The 21748-nt window shown below is 34.1% G+C and overlaps 1 protein-coding gene across 1 annotated transcript in view; it reads right to left on the bottom strand.

Annotated features, from left to right (window-relative positions):
- LOC144836857 (complement receptor type 2-like) overlaps window positions 1-21748 on the bottom strand; it is a 124887-nt gene that overhangs the window by 60514 nt on the left and 42625 nt on the right. The gene's annotated exons all lie outside the window — the stretch shown is intronic.

Consider the following 21748-nt stretch of genomic DNA (forward strand, 5'->3'; position numbering starts at 1 on the left):
TCATACGAGCATGTTAAATTGAACAATTTGCGCGCGTTTTTGATGAAAAAGTTCAAAAATTCGTCAAATTATGCCTTTTTTTTAAATGTCATAGATTTCAAACTACGTGGTGACATTTTTTTAAATTACAGATTCTGGAAGTTGATGAGTTGTAGATATCAAATCATGAATCAATATGGCTAACCGGACATTGTGACGTCATCGTATGGCCACTTGAATATAAAATATATGATTTTTGTATCTTTCGTCATAGCTTATCACATTTAATAGAGCGCATCTCCACTTATCCGTATTCCATTTCCCCATTTTTTTTTATATTGTCTAGGTCAATCAATTACCTTTCGCATGATTCACCATTTTTAAAATTGTGATGACGTCATCATGTTCAAAAGCGTAAAATTTTTACCTATACGGCACTGTATGCAGTATGTATACAGTATATAGTGTATACTGTATATACTTAGACGTGACACAAAATAGAGAGCACACTGAAATTGTTTTAATGGCATAATCGTTTTTCTGTTTGCAATATTCTAACGTATGACGTGCACGTGGCCTTTGCGCTGCGGATAACCTAACTTTCTTTCCCTGAATTTTGTTGGCAGCGTATCTCGTTATTGTCAGGATCTTTTTTTTTTTTGCAACTTATAAAGTTGCGGATAACCCTTGTGATTGTAAATATCTTTTTTTTTTTTCATCTTTATTCTTCTTTCTTTCCCGGATTTTTGTTGCAGCTATATCTCAAATTTTTGTAGACATAACTTTGTGTAACTTTGTCATAAGATTGACCTGTAGCTGTAGATGTGCAGGAAACTTCGTTATATGACGTTAGAGTCGCGCAGCGTAAGTTACGCGCGATTTTACGAATTTCAATGATTGATCATAGATTATAAACCAAAAGTCATTTTTTATTGACACTTGGTGAAAATTTAAGTCATATTACGGGCGAACTTTCTATGGATTAAAAATGGCATGTTTCACAAGAAGTTACGCGCGCACGCGCATTTAAAATTTCAAAATGCGCAAAATTAATTTCTAATCAACTTTCTACGCTGATCATGACATTTTGAGCATGTCAAAAATTCCCACGCGCGCGAAAAAATTTACGCGTAAGGTGCGCACGGAGCGTGAAAATCATGTGTTTTTCTCTTGAATTATGATTTTACAGCCTTTCCTAGTCATTTTAAAAAAGATTGACATAATTTCAAATTAAAATGATGTCATACGAACACGTTGATTTAGACCATTTGCGCGCGTTTTAGTTGCAAAAGTGACAAAATTTTGTCAAAATTATGCCTATTTTGAATCTATTATAGCTCCTCAGGATCAACCGTTACCCCCAATTTTTTTAATTTAATATAGAAGCAGATATGTTGTAGATATGAATTCATGCAGAATCTTTACCCCTCGGATGTTATGACGTCATCGTATGGCCACACGAATGTAAAATATTGGATTTTTTACTGTTTCGTTATTGCTCATTACATTAAATAGAGCGCATCTCGCTTATACGTATTCCATTTCCTCATATATGTTAATACTGTCTAGGACAATCAACTATCTTTCGCATGAGTTAAAAATATTTTAATTTTTATGACGTCATCATGTCTAAAAATGTAAATAACGTGGGTCACCTATTTTTATCTTTACAGTAAATTTCAATCTGTTATAACTCGTCAGAATAAAAAGTGATAATCATGATTAAAACGTTTTCTGGAAGCTATTGGATTGTAGATACAAATTCATGTGAATATTTTGCCAATCAGATGTTGTGACGTCATCATATGGCCAGTTGAATTCAAAAAGTCATATTTTCATCTCTTGCGTAAAAGTTCATTGCATTTAAACGAGAGCGCATCTCACTTTTACGTGCTCAAAATTCTTCAAATTTGTATTAATGTAATTATTTAGATAATTATCTTCAAAAATTGTTATCTTTATATGTCAATTTGATGACGTCATCTTGTTAATAATTGCATTTAAAAGATGGGTCTCGTAATTTCGTCTATGCTGCACTGCATATAACCATGGATTAAAGAATAGAAGGATATGCATCGACGGTGACATCAAACGATTTTACAACGCGCTTGCCTATACTAAAGCACTGCTGCCAATCAAACAAACACGCTCATTGAACTCCGTGTCTCTAACCGCGGCCCTCTGTAGAACGCTGCGAACCAACTGTTACATTTTTTGAGACCAAAACGTAACCATGTAGAAATCGTATGCGCAGTCTGAATGTTCTATTGACACGTCTGCGTCCATGATTAATTGACAACAAAAATATATTGCTGAACAATTCTGTTTTAGTTTCATCACAATCGGACTACGAAAAGTTCACTTTCTTACGACTGGTAATTTTAAGTAGTTGGTAATATTAATAAAATATGCAATTTTTAAATTTGAATTATCATTATTTGCCTGCCATCTTCTGTCATTAAAAATTGCGTTAATCTATAGAATATTAAATTATGCATTTGACCATGTATGTTGTTAGCGTGGCCGGTGTTCACATGGCATAATATATGGCTAATCAGTGGTTTCTTCATGAACCTCCTTAATTATCGATGTGATTATATTTAAATTATAGTGCCTGGTGATTGGCTAGTGGTTATGTCATCCACATCACATCCAATCACCGGGCCTAATTGAATGAAAACAGCGATCCTTGATCCGGGATTGGCTGGCTATGTATAGTTGCGAAACGTTACCATAGCGGTCGTTTTGAAAAGTACACGCAGGGCAAACTTAATCACGAACAAATGAAGTACCTATTAATATTCACACAAGAAGTAAGACAACGGTGAGTATATAGATCATGATTACACGTTGTATCTACTAGCCTAGGCCTACCTAGCTAGGCAGTATCAATGTCGGCAAATCATATGGTTTACTAGTAAGCCTAGAAGGCCTAGGCGTAGTATCCTTGCTGATTTTGTAATTTTACATGTAGGCTGAGACAACAAATAGTTATTGTCTCAGATGTAGGGCTACTACAGGTCATAAAATGCTACTTTAATGTCATAAAAACATTAGCGTAGATCAATCGCGGCAGAAACCTATACTAATTACAATTATAGCATCTACAATTCTAAGCCAATATATATATATATAGGGCCTATAGTATTGTTTTTATTTGGTATCAGAAAGGTTATAACTAAATTCGTCGTCGTATAAAGTGTTCGTCACCATTGTTGCTAGCGCTAAAACATCATGCCACCAAAGAACGCGCGAAATAAGCGTAGCCAACAAGGTTAAATGTCGTTGCACATGTGCAGTAAACAATACATTAGGCACGCGACCGTTTCGTTGTTAACATGCGGTTAATTCAACTGTAACATTGTGGGCGGTCCGCGGTCTGTCGGCGAGAGTCAAGGAACCCTTGATCTCACGTCGATGCATATCCTTCTATTCTTTAATCCATGATATAACATACAATGTATTCTGTAAATACTGTAATATGCTGTATGCTACAAAATAGGTACAATTCAGCACTGTAAACATATTTAATTCATGTCATAGGATGGCATAATAATTGTCGGCGTTCATATATTTTAAACGTATGTGCATGTTGCGTTTGCGCGGATAACCCGAACTCGTCAAAGTGACGAGTTCAAATCTAGTTGGTTATCCGCACTTGGCGGATAACCCCTTGTTATTGTCAGGATCTTTTTTTTTTTTTTTGGTTATCCGCAACTAGTAAGTTGCGGATAACCCTTGTTATTGTAAATATCTTTTTTCTTCATCTTTATTCTTCTTTCTTTCCCGGATTTTTGTGCGTCGCATATCTCTCATTCTTGTCAACATAAGATTGTATAACTTTGTCATAAGATTGACCTGTAGCTGTAGATGTGCAAGAAACTTCGTTATATGACTTTAGAGTCGCGCAGCGTAAGTTACGCGCGATTTTATGAATTTCAATGATTGGTCATAGATTATAAACCAAAAGTCATTCTGTATTGACACTTGGTAAAAATTTAAGTCAAATTAAGGGCAAACTTTCTATGGATTAAAAATGGCATGTTTCACAAGAAGTTACGCGCGCACGCGCATTTAAAATTTCAAAATGCGCAAAAATAATTTCTAATCAACTTTCTACACTGATCATGACATTTTGAACATGTCAAAAATTCCCACGCGCGCGAAAAATTTTACGCGTAAGGTACGCACGGAGCATGAAAATCATGTGTTTTTCTCTTGAATTATGATTTTACAGCCTTTCCTAGTGATTAAAAAAAATATTGACATAATTTCAAATTAAAATGACGTCATACGAACACGTTGATTTATACCATTTGCGCGCGTTTTAGTTGAAAAAGTTACAAAATATTGTCAAAATTATGCCTATTTTGAATCTATTATTGCTCCTCAGAATCAATGGTGACCCCCAATTTTTTTAACTTATTATGTAAGAAGATAAATTGTAGATATGAATTCATGCAGAATATTTACCTCTCGGATGTTATGACGTCATCGTATGGCCACACGAAGGTAAAATATAGGATTTTTGTCTCTTTCGTTTTTGCTCATCACATTAAATAGAGCGCATCTCGCTTATACGTATTCCATTTCCTCAGATATTTTAATACTGTCTAGGTCAATCAACTATCTTTCCCATGAGTTAAAAATATTTTAATTTTTATGACGTCATCGTGTCTAAAAATGTAAATAACGTGGGTCACCTTATTTCATCTTTACAGTAAATTTCAATCTGTTATAGCTCGTCAGAATAAAAAGTGATAATCATGAATAAAACGTTTTCTAGAAGCTACTGGATTGTAGATACGAAGTCATGTGAACATTTTTCAAATCAGATGTTGTGACGTCATCATATAGCCAGTTGAATAAAAAAAGTCGTATTTCCATCTCTTTCTTAAAAGTTCATTGCGTTTAAACGAATGCGCATCTCACTTTTACGTGCCCAAAATTCATCAAATTTGTATTAATGTAATTATTTAGATAATTATCTTCTAAAATTTTTATCTTTAAATGTCAATTTGATGACTTCATCGTGTTAATAATTGGATTTAAAAGATGGGTCTCGTAATTTCGTCTATGCTACACTGTATATAACATATACAGTTTATTCTGTAAATACTGTAATATGCTGTATGCTAAATAATAGGTACAATTCAGCACTGTAAACATATTTCTTTCATGTCATAGGATGGCATAATAATTGTCGAGGTTCATATAGTTAAGTATGTGCATGTTGCATTTGCGCGGATAACCCGAACTCGTCAAAGTGACGAGTTCAAATCTAGTTGGTTATCCGCACTTGGCGGATAACCCCTTGTTATTGTCAGGATCTTTTTTTTTTTTTTTTTTTTTTTTTTTCTATGTTATTCTTCTTTCTTTCCCAGAATTTTGTGTCACGTGTATCTCAAATTCTGATCAACATTACATCGTATAACTTTGTCAGAAGATTTACCTCTATCTGTAGAAGTGCAGGACAGTTCGTTTTTTTACTTTAGAGTCGCGCAGCGTAAGCTACGCGCGATTTTATGAATTTTGCGTATTTAACATAGACTAAAAACCAAAAGTCATTTTGTAATGACACTTGGTGAACATTTAAGTCATATCAAGTGCAAACTTTCTATGGATTAAAAATGGCATGTTTAATTGAAAGTTACGCGCGCACGCGCGTTTAAAATTTCAGAATGCGTAAAATCAATTTCTAATCAACTTTCTACGCGTTTCAGGTCATTTTGAGCATTTCAAAAATTCCCACGCGTGCGCAATATTTTTACGCGCACGTGCGCACGTAGCGCAAAAACATCTTTTTTTTGCTTGATTTTTGTTTTTTCAGCCTTTTCTAGTAAATTTACCAATTTTCAATCAATTTCGACTTAAAATCACGTCATACGAGCACGTAGAATTAAACAATTTGCGCGCGTTTTTAATGAAAAAGTTAAAAAATTGGTCAAAATTTTGCCTTTTTTAAAACAGTCATAGATTGTAAACTACGTGGTGAACTTTTTTAAAATTGCATATTCTGGAAGTTGATGAGTTGTAGATATCGAATCATGCATCGATATGGCTAACCAGACATTGTGACGTCATCGTATGGCCACTCGAATATAAAATATAGGATTTTTGTCTCTTTCGCATAGCTCATCACATTTAATAGAGCGCATCTCCACTTATCCGTATTCCATTTCCCCCCATTTTGTTATATTGTCTAGGCCAATCAATTATCTTTCGCATAATCTACCATTTTTTAAATTGTGATGACGTCATCATGTCCAAAAGCGTCAATAACTTGGGTCCCTTATTTTCACCTATTCTGCACTGTATGTAGTACGTATACAGAATATAGTGTATACCGTATATACTTTGACGTGACGCAAAATAGAGAGCGCACTAACATTTTTACAATGGCATAATCGTTTTTCTGCGCGCAATATTCTAACGTATGACGTGCACGTGGCTTTTGCGCTGCGGATAACCTAACTCGTCCGTAGTGACGAGTTCAAATCTAGTTTTTCTATGTTATTCTTCTTTCTTTCCCAGAATTTTGTGTCACGTGTATCTCAAATTCTGATCAACATTACATCGTATAACTTTGTCAGAAGATTTACCCCTATCTGTAGAAGTGCAGGACAGTTCGTTTTTTTACTTTAGAATCGCGCAGCGTAAGCTACGCGCGATTTTATGAATTTTGCGTATTTAACATAGACTAAAAACCAAAAGTCATTTTGTAATGACATTTGGTGAACATTTAAGTCATATCAAGGGCAAACTTTCTATGGATTAAAAATGGCATGTTTCACAGAAAGTTACGCGCGCACGCGCGTTTAAAATTTCAAAATGCGAAAAATCAACTTCTAATCAACTTTCTACGCGTTTCATGTCATTTTGAGCATTTCAAAAATTCCCACGCGTGCGCAATATTTTTACGCGCGCGTGCGCACGAGGCGCAAAAACATATTTTTTTTGCTTGATTTTAGTTTTTTCAGCCTTTTATAGTAAATTTACCAATTTTCAATCAATTTCGACTTAAAATCACGTCATACGAGCACGTAGAATTGAACAATTTGCGCGCGTTTTTGAAGAAAAAGTTCAAAAATTCGTCAAAATTATGTCTTTTTTAAAACAGTCATAGATTGTAAACTACGAGGTGAACTTTTTTTAAATTACACATTCTGGAAGTTGATGAGTTGTAGATATCGAATCATGCATCGATATGGCTAACCGGACATTGTGACGTCATCGTTTGGCCACTCGAATATTAAATATAGGATTTTTGTCTCTTTCGTCATAGCTCGTCACATTTAATAGAGCGCATCTCCACTTATCCGTATTCCATTTCCCTCCATTGGTTTATATTGTCTAGTTCAATCAATTATCTTTCGCATGATTTACCATTTTTAAATTTGTGATGACGTCATCATGTCCAAAAGCGTCAATAACTTTGGCCACTTATTTTCACCTATTCTTCACTGTATGTAGTACGTAAACAGTATATAGTGTATACTGTATATACTTAGACGTGAAAATAAAATAGAGAGCGCACTAACATTTTTTCAATGGCATAATCGTTATACTGTGCGCAATATTCTAACGTATGACGTGCACGTGGCGTTTGCGCTGCGGATAACCTAACTCGTCCGTAGTGACGAGTTCAAATCTAGTTTTTTCTATGTTATTGGTTATCCGCCTCAAGCGGATAACCTTTGTTATTGTAGTGTTACTTTTTTTTTTTTATTATTCTTCTTTCTTTCTCAAATTTTGTGCACGCGTTTTCTCTTCAACGTGTTAACATAACATGTTGTAACTTGGTCAACATTTAGACATTTAACTGAAGATGTTCTGCCAAGCTTTTGGACGCTGTCAGATCCGCGTAGCGTAAGTCACGCGCGATTTTCTGAAAATCTTAAATCGGTCATAACTTCGAAACCGATAAATATTTTTTAACGAAATTTTCTGCCACGTTTTCTTCACATCAATGGCTAACTTTTGGAATGTTTAACAAATTTTTGGAGATTAGAAAGTTTTCGCGTAAATTGCGTTTGAAATATTTTACTCTTCTTATTTTGTGCACGCTGTTTCTCTTCAACGTGTAAACATAATATGTTGTAACTTGTTCAGCATTTAGACATTTTACTGAAGTTGTCCAGCCAAGCTTTTTGACGATGTCAGAGCCGCGTAGCGTAAGTTACGCGTGATTTTCTGAAATTCTTAAATTGGTTATAACTTCGAAACAAATGAATATTTTTAAACTTCATTTTCAGTCACGTTTGCTTCACATCAATAGTTAACTTTTTTAACGCTACCGCAATTTGTAACATTAGAAAGTGCGCGCGTAAATGGCGTTTGAAATTTTAAAATGCTTCAAATCAATTTCTGATTAAATTAGAGCACGATTCAGGTCATTTTAAGCGTTTAAAAAATTGCCACTGGTGCGCACATTTTTACGCGCGCACGGCGCAGGGAACACATATGAACATTTCTTTTACACGATTTGTGTTTTTAAATCTTCGGTTAACAATTTTACGTTATTTTATTCACTTTTCAACTTGAAATGGCGTTCTACGAGCACGTTAAACATGACAGGTTGCGCACGAAAACGTCAACAAATTGTGAAAATGTTGCAAAATATGTCTACTTTTAAAAATGAAACAGTTCATCAGAATGCAAGGTTACCCCCATTTTTTATTTTATTTTCTTGCAGTGTATTAATCATAGGTCTAATTTATTATAGTCTTGAATGTTAAAAAGTGTTTGATAGCTACATTGTTTGCATATTAAATGTAATTTTTGAAATAATTATCAACAAACAAACATAAACATATTCAAAGAGTAAAACAATAAACATAACGTTTATCTTTTTTCTTTACATGTTAATACATAAAACTTGAAAGTATGCACTTTCATAATATGTCAGTGTTTAAAATTTGTGAAGATTTCATCATAGTAAAAATTATGATTTAAGTTCGATATGTAATAATCAACTTGCATCGAGGGGGTTCACGACATACCGAATGAACGAGGACTCTTTCTTCGGATTTTCTGCAGCAGGTGCTCATATGGCTCGATGTGTAGTGCAACCGACTTTGGTATTAGAGGTACCGGGATCGAATCCCATCACGGGAAAGCAATTAATTAAAAGTATTTATTAGGTTATTACACTGAAAGGGAAGTTTTAATTTTGAATAGGCTACTTTTTTGGAAAAGTCATAACTGAGAAGTACTTTAATACGCAAGATACGTTTTGTTGCGGGCGGATAACCAAACTCGTCCTCAAGTGACGAGTTTAGATCTAGTTGGTTATCCGCCTCAAGCGGATAACCTTTGTTATTGTAGTGTTACTTTTTTTTTTTTATTATTCTTCTTTCTTTCTCAGATTTTGTGCACGCTTTTTCTCTTCAACGTGTTAACATAACATGTTGTAACTTGGTCAACATTTAGACATTTAACTGAAGATGTTCTGCCAAGCTTTTGGACGCTGTCAGATCCGCGTAGCGTAAGTCACGCGCGATTTTCTGAAAATCTTAAATCGGTCATAACTTCGAAACCGATAAATATTTTTTAACGAAATTTTCAGCCACGTTTTCTTCACATCAATGGCTAACTTTTGGAATGTTTAACAAATTTTTGGAGACTAGAAAGTTTTCGCGTAAATTGCGTTTGAAATATTTTACTCTTCTTATTTTGTGCACGCTGTTTCTCTTCAACGTGTAAACATAATATGTTGTAACTTGTTCAGCATTTAGACATTTTACTGAAGTTGTCCAGCCAAGCTTTTTGACGATGTCAAAGCCGCGTAGCGTAAGTTACGCGTGATTTTCTAAAAATCTTAAATCGGTTATAACTTCAAAACAAATGAATATTGTTTAACGTCATTTTCAGCCACATTTGCTTCACATCAATAGTTAACTTTTTTAACGCTACCGCAATTTGTAACATTAGAAAGTGCGCGCGTAAATGGCGTTTGAAATTTTAAAATGCTTCAAATCAATTTCTGATTAAATTAGAGCACGATTCAGGTCATTTTAAGCGTTTAAAAAATTACCACTGGTGCGCACATTTTTACGCGCGCACGGCGCATGGAACACGTATGAGCATTTCTTTTACACGATTTGTGTTTTTAAATCTTCGGTTAACAATTTTACGTTATTTTATTCACTTTTCAACTTGAAATGGCGTTCTACGAGCACGTTAAACATGACAGGTTGCGCACGAAAACGTCAACAAATTGTGAAAATGTTCCAAAATATGTCTACTTTTAAAAATGAAACAGTTCATCAGAATGCAAGGTTACCCCCATTTTTTATTTTATTTTCTTGCAGTGTATTAATCACAGGTCTAATTTATTATAGTCCTGAATGTTAAAAAGTGTTTGATGGCTACATTATTTGCATATTAAATGTAATTTTTGAAATAATTATCATCAAACAAACATAAACATATTCAAAGAGTAAAACAATAAACATAATGTTTATCTTTTTTCTTTACATGTTAATATATAAAACTTGAAAGTATGCACTTTCATAATATGTAACTGTTTAAAATTTGTGAAGATTTCATCATAGTAAAAATTATGATTTAAGTTCATTATGTAATAATCAACTTGCATCGAGGGGGTTCACGACATACCGAATGAACGAGGACTCTTTCTTCGGATTGTCTTCAGCAGGTGCTCATATGGCTCGATGTGTAGTGCAACCGCCTTTGGTATCAGAGGTACCGGGTTCGAATCCCGTCACGGGAAAACAATTAATTAAAAAGGTTTATTTGGTTATTACACTTAAAGGGCAGTTTTAATTTTGAATAGCCTACTTTTTTTGGAAAAGTCATAACTTAGAAGTACTTGAATACGCAAGATACGTTTTGTTGCTGGCGGATAACCAAACTCGTCCTCAAGTGACGAGTTTAGATCTAGTTATTCTTCTTTCTTTCTCAGATTTTGTGCACGCTGTTTCTCTGCAACGTGTTAACATAACATTTTGTAACTTTCTAAACATTTAGACATTTAACTGAAGTTGTACTGCGAAGCTTTTGGACGCTGTCAGAGCCACGTAGCGTAAGTTACGCGCGAATTTCTGAAATTCTTAAATTGATCATAACTTTGAAACAAATAAATATTTTTTAACGAAATTTTCAGCCACGGTTGCTTCACATCAATTGTAAACTGTTTCATCGCTACCGAATTTTGTAACATTAGAAAGTGCGCGCGTAAACGGCGTTTGAAATTTTAAAATGCTTCAAATCATTTTCTGATTAAATTAGCGCACGTTTCAGGTCATTTTAAGCGTTTAAAAAATTCCCACCAGATGCGCACGTTTTCACGCGCGCACGGCGCAGGGAACGCGTATGAGCCTTTATTTTGCATAGACTGTGTTTTTCAAACTTCAGTTAACAATTTTGCGTTATTTTATTCACTATTCAACTGGAAATGGCGTTACACGAGCACGTTAAACATGACTGGTTGCGCACGTAAAATGTCTAATAATTGTGAAAATGTTGCAAAATATGTCTACTTTTAAAAACGATACAGTTCATCAGAATGCAAGGTTACCCCCATTTTTTATTTTATTTTCTTGCAGTGTATGAATCATAGGTCTGATTTATTATAGTCTTGAATGCTAAAACGTGTTTGATGGCTAAATTATGTGCATATTAAATATAATTTTTGAAATTTTGATCATCAAACAAACACTAACATTTTCAAAGAGCAAAACAATAAACATAACGTTTATCTTTTTACTTCACATTTTAATATATAAAACTTGAAAGTATGAACTTTCATAATATGTTACTGTTTAAAATGTGTGAAGATTTCATTATAGTAAAAATTATGATTTAGTTTGATAGGTAATAATCAACTTGCATCGAGGGGTTCACGACATACCGAATGAACGAGTAATTGTTCTACGGATTTTCTTCACCAAAAAATTTGTCAAAATTATACCTTTTTTTAAACAGTCATAGATTATAAACTACATGGTCAATTTTATTTTTTTTTACATATTCTGAAAGTAGATGAGTTGTAGATGTAGAATCATGCATCCATTTGGCTAACCGGACATTGTGACGTCATCGTATGGCCACTCCAATATCAAATATAGGATTTTTGTCTCTTTCGTCATAGCTCATCACATTTAATAGAGCGCATCTCTACTTATCCATATTCCATTTTCCTCAATTTTGTAATATTGTCTAGGTCAATCAATTATCTTTTGCATGATTTACCATTTTTAAAATTGTGATGACGTCATCATGTTCAAAAGCGTCAATAACTTTGGTAACTTATTTTCACCTACTCTGCACTGTATGTAGTACGTATACAGTATATAGTGTATACCGTATATACTCAGACGTGAAGCAAAATAGAGGGCGCACTAACACTTTTTCAATAGCATAATCGTTTTTCTGTGCGCAATATTCTAACTTATGTCGTGCGCGTGGCTTTTTCGCTGCGGATAACCTAACTCGTCCGTAGTGACGAGTTCAAATCTAGTCTATGTTATTCTTCTTTCTTTCCCTGAATTTTGTTGGCAGCGTATCTCTAATTCTGGCCAACATAAGATTGTGTAACTTTGTCATAAGATTGACCTGTAGCTGTAGATGTGCAGGACGATTCGTTTTTTGACTATAGAGTTGCGCCGCGTAAGTTACGCGTGATTTTGTGAATTTCGCGTATTTACCATAGATTGAAAACCAAAAAAACAATTTAAATTGAAACTTGGCAAAAGTGTAATTTATATCATGCGCTAACTTTCTATGGATTAAAAATGGCACTTTTTACCGAAAGTAACGCGCGCACGCGCGTTTAAAATTTCAAAATGCGTAAAATCAATTTCTAATCAACTTTCTACGCGTTTCAGGTCATTTTGAGCATTTCAAAAATTCCCACGCGTGCGCAATATTTTTACGCGCGCGTGCGCACGTAGGGCAAAAACATGTTTTTTTTGCTTGATTTTTGTTTTTTCAGCCTTTTCTAGTAATTTTACCAACTTTCAAACAATTTCGACTTAAAATCACGTCATACGAGCACGTAGAATTGAACAATTTGCGCGCGTTTTTGATAAACAATTTCAAAAATTGGTCAAAATTATACCTTTTTTTAAACAGTCATAGATTCTAAACTACATGGTCAATTTTATTTTTTTTTACATATTCTGCAAGTAGATGAGTTGTAGATATAGAATCATGCATCCATTTGGCTAACCGGACATTGTGACGTCATCGTATGGCCACTCCAATATCAAATATAGGATTTTTGTCTCTTTCGTCATAGATCATCACATTTAATAGAGCGCATCTCTACTTATCCATATTCCATTTTCCTCAATTTTGTAATATTGTCTAGGTCAATCAATTATCTTTTACATGATTTACCATTTTTAAAATTGTGATGACGTCATCATGTTCAAAAGCGTCAATAACTTTGGTCATTTATTTTCACCTATTCTGCACTGTATGTAGTACGTATACAGTATATAGTGTATACCGTATATACTTAGACGTGAAGCAAAATAGAGGGCACACTAACACTTTTTCAATGGCATAATCGTTTTTCTGCGCGCAATATTCTAACGTATGACGTGCGCGTCGTTTTTGCGCTGCGGATAACCTAACTCGTCCGTAGTGACGAGTTCAAATCTAGTTCTATATTCTTCTTTCTTTCCACGAATTTTGTTGGCAGCGTATCTCTAATTCTAGCTAACATAAGATTGTATAACTTTGTCAAAAGATTGCCCTGTAGCTGTAGATGTGCAAGAAACTTTTTTTTTCAAATTTCGAGTCGCGCAGCGTAAGTTACGCGCGATTTTATGAATTTCAATTATTGATTATAGAATAATAACCAAAAGTCATTTTGTATTGAAACTTGGTGAAAATTTAAGTCATATCAAGCGCAAACTTTCTATGGATTAAAAATGGCAGGTTGCGCAGAAAGTTACGTGCGCACGCGCGTTTAAAATTTCAAATTGCGAAAAATCCATTTCTAATCAACTTTCTACGCGTTTCATGTCATTTTGAGCATTTCAAAAATTACCACGCGTGCGCAATATGTTTGCGCGCGCGTGCGCACGTAGGTCAAAAACATGTTTTTTTTGCTTTATTTTTGTTTTTTCAGCCTTTTCTAGTAATTTTACCAACTTTCAAACAATTTCGACTTAAAATCACGTCATACGAGCACGTATAATTGAACAATTTGCGCGCGTTTTTGATAAACAATTTCAAAAATTTGTCAAAATTATACCTTTTTTTAAACAGTCATAGAGTCTAAACTACATGGTCAATTTTATTTTTTTTTACATATTCTGAAAGTAGATGAGTTGTAGATATAGAATCATGCATCCATTTGGCTAACCGGACATTGTGACGTCATCGTATGGCCACTCCAATATCAAATATAGGATTTTTGTCTCTTTCGTCATAGCTCATCACATTTAATAGAGCGCATCTCTACTTATCCATATTCCATTTTCCTCAATTTTGTAATATTGTCTAGGTCAATCAATTATCTTTTACATGATTTACCATTTTTAAAATTGTGATGACGTCATCATGTTCAAAAGCGTCAATAACTTTGGTCACTTATTTTCACCTATTCTGCACTGTATGTAGTACGTATACAGTATATAGTGTATACCGTATATACTTAGACGTGAAGCAAAATAGAGGGCACACTAACACTTTTTCAATGGCATAATCGTTTTTCTGTGCGCAATATTCTAACTTATGTCGTGCGCGTGGCTTTTGCGCTGCGGATAACCTAACTCGTCCGTAGTGACGAGTTCAAATCTAGTTGGTTATCCGCACTTGGCGGATAACCCCTTGTTATTGTCAGGATCTTTTTTTTTTTTTTTTTTTTTTTTTTCTTTCTTATTCTTCTTTCTTTCCCAGAATTTTGTTGCGCGTGTATCTCTAAATCTTCTTAACATAACAGTGTATAACTTTATCAAAAGATTGACCTCTATCTGAAGATGTCGTAATAAGGTTTTCAGTCCTGTGCGAGTTGCGCAGCGTAAGTTACGCGCAATTTTATGAATTTCGCGTATTTAACATAGGTTAAAAACCAAAAGTCATTTTGTATTGACACTTGGAGAAAATTTAAGTCATATTAAGGGCAAACTTTCTATGGATTAAAAATTGCACGTCTCAAACAAAGTTACGCGCGCACGCGCGTTTAAAATTTCAAAATGCGAAAAATCAATTTCTAATCAACTTTCTATGCGTTTCATGTCATTTTAAGCATGTAAAAAATTCCCACGCGCGCGCAAATTTTTACGCGCGCGGTGCGCACGTAGCGTTAAAACATGCTTTTTTGGCGTGATTTATGTTTTTCCAGCCATTTCTAATAATTTTACCAACTTTTAAACAATTTCGACTTAAAATCACGTCATACGAGCACGTGGAATTAGATAATTTACGCGCGTTTTTGATGAAAAAGTTCAAAAATTCGTCAAAATTATGCCTTTTTTTAAACAGTCATAGATTCTAAACTACATGGTTAATTTTATTTTTTATTACATATTCTGAAAGAAGATGAGTTGTAGATATCGAATCATGCATCGATATGGCTAACCCGACATTTTGACGTCATTGTATGGCCACTCGAATATAAAATAGAGGATTTTTGTCTCTTACGTCATAGCTCATCACATTTAATAGAGCGCATCTCCACTTATCGGTATTCCATTTCCCGTTATTTTTTTATATTGTCTAGGTCAATCAATTACCTTTCGCATGATTTACCATTTTAAAAATTTTGATGACCTCATCATGTTCAAAAGCGTCAATAACTTTGGTCACTTTTTTTCATCTATTCTGCACTGAATGTAGTACGTATACAATATAGTGTTATGCTTAATATTTCTGTATTCTGTAGACGTGACACAAAATAGAGAGCACACTAAAATTGTTCCAATGGCATAATCGTTTTTCTGTGCTCAATATTCTAACGTATGACGTGCACGTGCAGTTTGCGTGGCGGATAACCCGAATTCGTCAAAGTGACGAGTTCAAATCTAGTTTTCTATGTTATTCTTCTTTCTTTCCCTGAATTTTGTTGGCAGCGTATCTCTAATTCTGGCCAACATAAGATTGTGTAACTTTGTCATAAGATTGACCTGTAGCTGTAGATGTGCAGGACGTTTCGTTTTTTGACTATAGAGATGCGCCGCGTAAGTTACGCGTGATTTTGTGAATTTCGCGTATTTACCATAGATTGAAAACCAAAAAACAATTTAAATTGAAACTTGGCAAAAGTGTAATTTATATCATGCGCTAACTTTCTATGGATTAAAAATGGCACTTTTTACAGAAAGTTACGCGCGCACGCGCGTTTAAAATTTCAAAATGCTTAAAATCAATTTCTAATCAACTTTCTACGCGTTTCAGGTCATTTTGAGCATTTCAAAAATTCCCACGCGTGCGCAAAAACATCTTTTTTTTGCTTGATTTTTGTTTTTTCAGTCTTTTCTAGTAATTTTACCAATTTTCAATCAATTTCGACTTAAAATCACGTAATACGAGCATGTAGAATTGAACAATTTGCGCGCGTTTTTAATGAAAAAGTTAAAAAATTTGTCAAAATTTTGCCTTTTTTAAAACAGTCATAGATTGTAAACTACGTGGTGAACTTTTTTTAAATTACATATTCTAGAAGTTGATGAGTTGTAGATATCAAATCATGCATCGATATGGCTAACCGGACATTGTGACGTCGTCGTATGGCCACTCGAATATAAAATATAGGATTTTTTTCTCTTTCGTCATAGCTCGTCACATTTAATAGAGCGCATCTCTACTTATCCGTAATCCATTTCCCTCAATTTTTTTATATTGTCTAGGTCACTCAATTATCTTTCGCGTGGTTAACAATTTTTAAGATTGTTATGATGTCATCATTTGCAAAAGCGTCAATAACTTTGGTCACTTATTTTCACCTATTCTGCACTGTATGTAGTACGTATACAGTATATAGCACATACCGTATATACTTAGGCGTGACACAAAATAGAGGGCGCACTAACATTTTTTCAATGGCATAATCGTTTTTCTGCGCGCAATATTCTAACGTATGACGTGCACGTGGCTTTTGCGCTGCGGATAACCTAACTCGTCCGTAGTGACGAGTTCAAATCTAGTTGGTTATCCGCACTTGGCGGATAACCCCTTGTTATTGTCAGGATCTTTTTTTGGTTATCCGCACTTGGCGGATAACACCTTGTTATTGTCAGGATCTTTTTTTGGTTATCCGCACTTGGCGGATAACCCCTTGTTATTGTCAGGATCTTTTTTTTTTTTTTTTTTTTTTTTTTGGTTATCCGCAACTTAGTTGCAGGATAACCCTTGTGATTGTAAATATCTTTTTCATCTTCTTTGTTATTCTTCTTTCTTTCCCGGATTTTTGTCTACAGCATATCCCCTATTGCTTGTGAATATATCTTTTGTATAACTTTGTCATTATATGGACATTTACCTGAAGTTGTGCACCTCCATATTTTTAATGACGTTAGAGTCGCGCAGCGTAAGTTACGCGCAATTTTATGAATTTCAATGATAGGTCATAGATTATAAACCAAAAGTCATTTTGTATTGACACTTGGTAAAAATTTAAGTCATATCAAGGGCAAACTTTCTATGGATTAAAAATGACATGTTTCACAAGAAGTTACGCGCGCACGCGCATTTAAAATTTAAAAATGCGCAAAATTAATTTCTAATCAACTTTCTACGCTGATCATGACATTTTGAGCATGTAAAAAATTCCCACGCGCGCGAAAAATTTTACGCGTAAGGTGCGCACGGAGCATGAAAAACATGTTTTTTTCTCTTGAATTGTGATTTTCCAGCCTTTCCTAGTCATTTAAAAAAAGATTGACATCATTTCAAATTAAAATGACGTCATACGAACACGTTGATTTATAACATTTGCGCGCGTTTTAGTTAAAAAAGTTACAAAATATTGTCAAATATATGCCTATTTTGAATCTATTATAGCTCTTCAGGATCGAAGGTGACCCCCAATTTTTTTAACTTATTATGCAAGAAGATAAATTGTAGATATGAATTCATGCAGAATTTTTACCTCTCGGATGTTATGACGTCATCGTATGGCCACACGAATGTAAAATATAGGATTTTTTACTGTTTCGTTATTGCTCATCACATTAAATAGAGCGCATCTCGCTTATACGTATTCCATTTCACCCGATATTTTAATACTGTCTAGGTCAATTAACTATCTTTCGCATGAGTTAAAAATATTTTAATTTTTATGACGTCATCATGTCTAAAAATGTAAATAACGTGGGTCACCTATTTTCATATTTACAGTAAATTTCAATCTGTTATAGTTCGTCAGAATAAAAAGTGATAATCATAATTAAAAGGTTTTCTGGAAGCTATTGGATTGTAGATACGAATTCATGTGAACATTTTTCAAATCAGATGTTGTGACGTCATCATATAGCCAGTTGAATAAAAAAAGTCGTATTTTCATCTCTTGCGTAAAAGTTCATTGCGTTTAAACGAGAGCGCATCTCACTTTCACGTGCCCAAAATTCTTCAAATTTGTATTAATGTAATGATTTAGATAATTATCTTCTAAAATAGTTATCTTTATAAGTCAATTTGATGACGTCATCGTGTTAATAATTGGCTTTAAAAGATGGGTCTCGTAATTTCGTCTATGCTACCACTGTATATAACATATACAGTGTATTCTGTAAATACTGTAATATGCTGTATGCTACAAAATAGGTACAATTCAGCACTGTAAACATATTTAATTCATGTCATAGGATGGCATAATCATTTTCGGCGTTCATATATTTTAAACGTATGTGCATGTTGCGTTTGCGCGGATAACCCGAACTCGTCAAAGTGACGAGTTCAAATCTAGTTTTTTGGTTATCCGCACTTGGCGGATAACCCCTTGTTATTGTCAGGATCTTTTTTTTTTTTTTTTTTTTTTTTTTTAGTTATCCGCATTCAGCGGATAACTCCTTGTAACTGTCCTGTTTCATCATCTTTTTTTTTTTTTTTTTTCTGTATTCTTCTTTCTTTCTGTCATTTTTGTGTCACGCGTAACTCAAAAACGTGTAAACATAACATTTTATAACTTTGTCAACATGTGGGCATTCACATGATGTTGTGCACCTGCTATTGTGAATGACGTCAGAGTTGCGCAACGTGACTTGCGCGCGTTTTTATGAATTTCGCGTATTTAACATAGATTGAAAACCATATAACATTTTAATTTGAAACTTTAAAAAAGTTTAAGTTATATCTTGCGCTAACTGACTGTGGGGAAAAAATGGCATGTTTCACACGAAGTTACGCGCGCAGGCGCGTTTAAAATTTCAAATTTCGAAAAATCAATTTCTAATCAACTTTCTATGCGTTTTATGTCATTTTGAGCATGTCAAAAATTCCCACGCACGCGCATATTTTTACGCGCGCGGTGCGCACGTAGCGTTGAAAACAATTTTTTTTCGCGGGATTTATGTTTTTCCAGCCTTTTCTAGTAATTTTACCAACTTTTAAACAATTTTGACTTAAAATTAACGTCATACGAGCACGTCGAATTGGATAATTTACGTACGTTTTTGATGAAAAAGTTCAAAAATTCCTTAAAATTTGTCAAAATTATACCTTTTTTAAAACAGTCGTAGTTTCTAAACTAAACGGTAAAAGTTATTTTTATTACGTATTCTGGAAGATGATGAGTTGTAGATATCGTATCATGCATCAATATTGCTAACAGGACATTGTGACGTCATCGTATGGCCATGCGAATATAAAATATAGGATTTTTGTATCTTTCGTCATAGAGCATCACATTTAATAGAGCGCATCTCCACTTATCTGTTTTTTATTTTAACCCAGATTTTGATATTTTCTAGGTCAATCAACTACCTTTCGCATGGGTTAACAATATTTTAATTTTTTTGACGTCATCATGTCTAAAAATGTAAATAACGTGGGTCACTTATTTTCATCTTTACAGTAACTTTCAATCTGTTATAGCTCGTCAGAATAAAAAGCGGTAATCATGATTAAAACGTTTTCTGGAAGCTATTGTATTGTAGATACGAATTCATGTAAACATTTTGCCAATTGGATGTTGTGACGTCATCATATGGCCAGTTGAATAAAAAAAATCGTATTTTCATATTTTTCGTAATAGTTCATCACATTTAAAATGGCGCGCATCTATATTTTACGTATTCAAATTTCTTCTACACGTTAATATGTGGTTGCTGAGATAATGTCCTTCCGAAATTGCTATCTTAGTGTTTCATTTTAAAACCATCAACATGTTAAAAATTGCAATAAATAGCGGGTCCCGTAATTTCCCCTATTCTACACTGTATGTGATATGTATACAGATTACACTGTGTATACTATATATGAATCAAAATAATAGAATTCAGCAATAACAACATATCATAGTCTTCAGTTCAGGTCATAATGCCATAATCTTTTTCCGTGTGCAATATTCCAACGTATGGCGTGCATGTGGCGTTTGTCGTGCGGATAACTAACTCGTCAAAGTGACGAGTTTCATGTCTAGTTGGTTATCCGCACTTGGCGGATAACCCCTTGTTATTGTCAGGATCTTTTTTTTTTTTTTTTTTTTTTTTCTTTCTTATTCTTCTTTCTTTCCCAGAATTTTGTTGCGCGTGTATCTCTAAATCTTCTCAACATAACAGTGTATAACTTTATCAAAAGATTGACCTCTATCTGAAGATGTCGTAATAAGGTTTTCAGTCCCGTGCGAGTTGCGCAGCGTAAGTTACGCGCAATTTTATGAATTTCGCGTATTTAACATAGGTTAAAAACCAAAAGTCATTTTGTATTGACACTTGGTGAAAATTTAAGTCATATTAAGGGCAAACTTTCTATGGATTAAAAATTGTATGTCTCACACAAAGTTACGCGCGCACGCGCGTTTAAAATTTCAAAATGCGAAAAATCCATTTTTAATCAACTTTCTATGCGTTTCATGTCATTTTGAGCATGTAAAAAATTCCCACGCGTGCGCAAATTTTTACGCGCGCGGTGCGCACGTAGCGTTAAAACATGCTTTTTTCGCGTGATTTATGTTTTTCCAGCCATTTCTAATAATTTTACCAACTTTTAAACAATTTCGACTTAAAATCACGTCATACGAGCACGTGGAATTAGATAATTTACGCGCGTTTTTGATGAAAAAGTTCAAAAATTCGTCAAAATTATGCCTTTTTTTAAACAGTCATAGATTCTAAACTACATGGTTAATTTTATTTTTTATTACATATTCTGAAAGTAGATGAGTTGTAGATATCGAATCATGCATCGATATGGCTAACCCGACATTTTGACGTCATTGTATGGCCACTCGAATATAAAATAAAGGATTTATGTCTCTTTTGCATAGCTCATCACATTTAATAGAGCGCATCTCCACTTATCGATATTCCATTTCCCGTTATTTTTGTATATTGTCTAGGTCAATCAATTACCTTTCGCATGATTTACTATTTTTAAAATTTTGATGACGTCATCATGTTCAAAAGCGTCAATAACTTTGGTCACTTTTTTTCATCTATTCTGCACTGAATGTAGTACGTATACAATATAGTGTTATGCTTAATAATTCTGTATTCTGTAGACGTGACACAAAATAGAGAGCGCACTAAAATTGTTCCAATGGCAAAATCGTTTTTCTGTGCTCAATATTCTAACGTATGACATGCACGTGCAGTTTGCGTGGCGGATAACCCGAATTCGTCAAAGTGACGAG

This window comes from Antedon bifida, chromosome 3 (assembly GCF_963402885.1).
Source record: "Antedon bifida chromosome 3, ecAntBifi1.1, whole genome shotgun sequence".
NCBI classification, from domain to species: domain Eukaryota; kingdom Metazoa; phylum Echinodermata; class Crinoidea; order Comatulida; family Antedonidae; genus Antedon; species Antedon bifida.